The 5505-nt window shown below is 50.6% G+C and overlaps 1 long non-coding RNA gene across 1 annotated transcript; it reads right to left on the reverse strand.

Annotated features, from left to right (window-relative positions):
- Window positions 1-2448: 2448 nt before the first annotated feature.
- Window positions 2449-5298, reverse strand: LOC124082776 (uncharacterized). The gene is made up of 3 exons (XR_006848469.2): window positions 5161-5298; window positions 3480-3556; window positions 2449-3347 (listed from the first exon to the last, which is right to left on the reverse strand). It is a non-coding gene; the product is annotated as an uncharacterized LOC124082776 (long non-coding RNA).
- Between the last annotated feature and the right edge of the window lie 207 nt (window positions 5299-5505).

Below are 5505 nucleotides of genomic sequence, written 5' to 3' on the forward strand. Positions count from 1 at the left end.
GAAACAGTTGTCCATTGCTAAATATATAAGCTTCAGCAGGCTGCAGTGGACTGTCATAAAGCAATAAAAAGGACCAAGCTCTGGGTAGACAGAAGACACCAAGGAAGTGTGCCAAGCAAGTGTTCCTGCTCCACTCTCCAGTTAGTTAAGTTAAATGAAGGTTCAACTACTCAGCAAGGACAGGACTCAGGTGGCCTGGGGCCTGGGGAGGAGCAAGGGGGTACTCGAGGACATTATGTGGGGTATGTGTGTCCTTTCTTGATAGAGATGGTGGCCACACAGTTGTATATAAAATTGTCAGAAGTCATCCCTGGGAGCTGGGGATGTGTTGCAGCGGTTCAGCCCTTGCCTAGCATGCAGGAAGCCCTGGGTTCCACCCAGCCCCACCACCACCAAAAAAAAAAAAAAATCCATGATGCAAGCTAAAAGGGTCTTGCTATTTGGAATTATACCTCAGTAAAACTGATTTTAAAAATTGATATTTAGCTTTTACTTTTCAAATCTAGTAGAGAATATTTAATGACACAAAATGCTCACAATGTATCAAACAGAATGATTCTAAAATATAGTATGGTCTAACTGCTCCTTAATCACATGTATACATTTGTAAGCTATGGTGTGGTCTAATTATATAAGTGTGTGTATACACATGAGAGTGTACACACACACACACACACACACAATTTGGAAAATATACCAAAAGGACTTTTAGCAAAATATACCCAGTAATTACCTCATGGGTAATTTTTGTTTTCTTTTTTGTGCCTTTCTGTATTTCCAATTTTCCTTAATGAACACTTTTCTTGTTATGAACAAATTAAGTAAAACCAAGCATATTTCTTTTTTTCCAGCTGTAGCAGGTTGGAAATGTGGACTGGGCTCCTGAACAGAACACGAAAGACACCCGGTTCCAGCGAAGGGAGGTGCCTGGCAAGGCCTCAGCAGGGAAGAGGGCCTGAGGGCGGCTCCCACCTCTCCTCTAGCTGGCTCAGTGCTGGCTCACTCTGGAGGGCTGACATGCCCTCTGGGGACTGCTGAGCTGCTGATGCTTGGAGGGGAAGGGTGGCCTGGAGGAGCATTGCTGGGGCCAGACCTTCCTGTTGGTGCTGGGCCCTGCACGCCTGTCCTCTCATGCTACCCTGTACGTGGGGCTCAGAGCTCGGTTATCTCGGCCCCTGTGCCAGTGACTCTCCTTGAGGGCTGGTAGGGATGGACAGACCCACGCTGTGCCGGCCCCTGCACACTGTCACTGCCTCCTGTCCGTGGCCCTGGGTTATTGTTTGCCACCACCTGTCCCGCCATATTTGAGGAAACTGAGGATCAGAGATGAGAAGTGGCTTGCCCAGAACCACCCTGGGCAGGACTTGACCTATATCAGGATTTCTGTTGTCTTCAACTTAAGTTCCCAGAAGCTGCAGTGTGGGGCGGGGGTTCGGGCTGTGGTTTTTCTATGTCTGACTCTGCTCCTGGTTCTTGTGCGTTCAGCAGACCCACTGTCCTGGCTGAGCTTCGTGGTCATGGTGCACTTCTCTGGGAACAGGCCCCTGCCTGTGTCCCCCACCCCTGCATCTCTTGCCACTTGGGATCACAAAGGTGCTGGAGGGAGGCCTGCCTGTGGTGGTTTCATCTCTTCCCTGACTGACAGCACATTCTGCAACCACCTTGGAGATTAAAATAATAGCCTAAATATATTAAAATATATTTTTTTAACCAAGTCCCACATGGGGGTGCTGAGGCACAGAAGGTCAAGGACACAACGTGGTGGAGAATCTATCACTGGCACTTTCATATTGCAGATGTCACAGTGTACAGTCCTGGAGAATGGGCGGCCACACACACTGAATTTACGCCTGTGTGTGGAGGCTGCACTGGCGTGGGGTCCGCTGGCGTGCTGTTGGCTGGGGTCACTGCACAGCTTGGGGGTTGCTAGCCCTGCCCAGTCTTCTGCGAGGCCTCACTCATGTTTCCATTTAAAAACAAACTGGGGGGGCTGGGGATGTGGCTCAAGCAGTAGCACGCTCGCCTGGCATGCGTGCGACCCGGGTTCGATCCTCAGCACCACATACAAACAAAGATGTTGTGCCCGCCAAAAAACTAAAAAATAAATGTTAAAAAATTCAAAAAAAAAAATTGGGGGCCAGGGTTGTGGCTCAGTGGCAGAGTGCTTGCCTAGCATACATGAGGCACTGGGTTCGATCCCTGGTACCACATAAAAGCAAATAAAATAAAGGTATTGGTCTACCTACCATAAAAAGAAAAAATTTAAAAAAAATACCAGTTGGGGGTTGGGGCTGGGTCTCAGGGGTACCACACTTGTCTGGCATGTGTGAGGCACTGAGTTTGATTCTCAGCACCGCATAAAAATAAATAAAGGTCTACCAACAACTAAAAAAAAGTCTTTAGGAAAAAAAAGTTGGGGTAAAAAAGAAATTTTTAAATGCAGTATAATTGAGTTTAATTTGAATTTAAATTTATTTTTTAAGGTTAAATTTATTTTTAACTGATAGATAAAAATTGTACATATTTATGGAGCACCATATGCTATTTCTATAATGTATACATAGTATAGTATTTAATTCAAATTAAGCATGTTTATCTCCTCAAACATTTGTCATGTCTTTATGATGAAAACAAACCCCTTTTTTTGCAGCTTTCTGGAACATACAGTGCACAGAGGTCATCTGCAGCCACCGTGCTGGGCAGCACACAGCAGGCGGGGCCTTGCTCCCCTGTGGTCCTTGGTCAACCTCCCTATATTTCTAGGACTGTACAGAAGCGCACTGGCCTCACTGTCTGCAGGCTTTGGAGTAAAGGACATGGTGGAAACTTCTCCTTTCTTTTTCTTTTTCCAAACATTCTATAGCAGTGTGTGTTACTTTTATAATGATAAGAGGTAAATACATTCAGGGTAAAAGTAGTGAAACTGTCTAAGCCCTCATGTCAAAAGACAGTCAAGGACACTGGCCTTTGCCGAGTGCCTGGTATGCACAGATCTACTGCTCTGAACACCTGCCTGTGGGATGGTGCGCGGGTGTTTCTTGGTGGAGCCGGGGCAAAGCAGAACATTCCATCCTCCAAGCCTCAGGATTACACTGTTTTTCTTTTTCTTTCTTCCTTTTTTTTTTTCGTTTTCCCCCTCCAGTGCTGAGGATTTTTTTCCCAGCACCTCACACATGCTATGCCAGTGCTCCACCACCGAGCTATACCCCCAGTCCTTTTTATTTTACTTTGAGACAGTCTCACTAAGTTGCTGCAATCCTCCCTTCTCAGCCTCCGGAGTTGCGGGGACGACAGGCATGCACCAATGCACCCATGTGGATTGCACTGTTTTCCTCACATCTTCCTCCCTGAAAGAGGGACATTTTCCCTGAACACAGTAATCTTCAACAGAAATGTTTTTACCTCATTTACCTAGAATGTGGAACTATTTCTGTAAGCAGAACTTAGTTTAAACACACTTACAAATCATAGACATTTACCTTCTCACTCTGCAGCATTATTAACCAGCAGCCAAAGTCAGGATTAGCAGGGCCGGAGCAAGATGAAAATGCAGGCCCTGTACTCAAAAATGACCCAGAATTATGAGCCGGTTATAGCTGAGCATTGAGTACTGGACCCTTCCGCAGGTGTGGTGTGGCCCTGTACAAAGGAGGGGGCCCCACGGTCAGGCAGCCAGCCTGGGACTAGATAGTGATGTTTTCCAATAGAACTAGGGTGGCATTCCCCTTTGAGACAAAGTACACCAGTGACAAGGAGGCAGGAAGCAAAGGAGTTCAGACGTCAGGGAGACACCATGTTCCTGATGCACCGAAAATATAAAACAGTGTGCCCTGTTAAGTATGCCCGCGGAGAGAGCAGGCAGCTTCCCTCTCTGGGAAAGGCCAGGCCCTGAGCAAGGCGCTGTGTTGAGAGGAGGGAATTCTGCCATGTCTCCACCTGGTGTTCTGCCTCAGTAGAATGTCAGTCGCTGTGCCCTGGAGTGAGTGAGGCTGGCGTCCTGAGGCCTGGGGAGGAATAGGGACAGGCTTTGCCAGGGCTGACCACCATGAAGACAAGAGCAGCCGCATCCCCCTGCCTGGGACAGGATCCTGGGCTCTGTTGGCAGGTGGATTTTCCCCCAGAGGTAGCTCACAGGCCGTCCCAGCCAGCCCTGGCATCTCTACAACCTGTGTTCTCAGGGCCAGAAGTCTCGAAAGTTTCCAGGTGGATGGGCAGCAAGGCCTCTTCCACGAATCACCTGTAGAAGTCCAGGACAGAATCCAGAAAGAACTGAGCTTGGGCCGTCATTAGAAGGGGATCCCCATCTAAGGGAGCAGGGCTGCAGCTCCTTGAGCCACAAACCACTTCTATGGAGGAAGAGACAGCATGGTCTTCCCTCTCGACCCCCACTTAGGCCTCCATAGCCCCCTCCATTTTTCTTTAAAAAACAAGCAGGCAGAAGCCCTGTGCTCCCAACCTGAAATAGTGCTCTGGAGGAGCAGGCCTGGGACTGTTTTCCGCATAAATGAGTCGGGGGTGGGAGGATAAATGGTAAACATAGCCAGCGAGGTGCAGGGGTGCCCCAAGCCAGCGGGCAGCTGGAGGCCCATGCCCCTCAGCACCTGGTCCATGGCCTGCAGGGCCTTGGCAGTCTCTGGGGCATGGGCTCAGCTACTTTGTGTATTTTCAGGCCTGGGGCTACTCACCTGCTGCCCCTACCCAGGATGTGTCCCCAGGACCCTGCCCTGGAGGAGTTCAAAGCCAGGCAGAGAGAAGAGGACAGTAAGTGGCAGAGACCAACTGAGGAGCTGCAGCTCAGGACGAGGCCAGGGAATCCTTCCAGCCTCACCCATCAAATATCTTCCTTGGAGGTTGGGAACAGGGACACCACACCTTTTGGAGGGGGCTGAATGGGTCTGGGCAAAGGACCCAGCATGGAATCCCTCCTTCCTGTTCTGGGCCACAGGCTGACCTGGCACTGGAGGGCAGGAGACAGCCACCACCCTCCCACTCTGCAGGTGGATGTGGTGTCACCTGCTGTTAGGGAGTACTTACACCCACCCTCACTCCCAGACCCGTGGGAGTGGGCTCTCAAGTGCCAGATGCCTGCGAGGCCACCCTGGAGAGTGACCAGAGCTTTGGGAAGGGCCATCCCACCCGCTGCAGGACATTCTTGTTTACCTCCTAAGAAAAACACAAAACCAAAAGCCCGTGTGGGTGGAATTTCAAGTCCTGGGCTTTCTCAGTGGGCTGCTCTCCCCGCAGTCCTCTTCCTCCCTCTCCGGGGCCTGCTCTCTCCCTCTTTGTTGCCAAGCTCAGACGTCGCTGCTGAAACCCAGCCCAGCGTCCGCGAAGCCCGGAAACTTCCAGCTCGGCGACTGTGCACAAAGTTGGGGTGGCGAGGCCAGGGTGACAGCAGCGCCCCGGCCGGCCGCGGCGGCGACCGCGTCTGCACTCGGCTGGGGCTGCGCGCCGGGACCCGGGACGGTCTGCGGGGCCGGACCTGAACTTGACCGCGAGTGCCCG

This window comes from Marmota monax, unplaced genomic scaffold, assembly GCF_021218885.2.
Source record: "Marmota monax isolate L192 unplaced genomic scaffold, Marmota_monax_Labrador192_F-V1.1 WCK01_AAM20220418_F8-fsc00051, whole genome shotgun sequence".
In the NCBI taxonomy this organism is placed as follows: Eukaryota; Metazoa; Chordata; class Mammalia; order Rodentia; family Sciuridae; genus Marmota; species Marmota monax.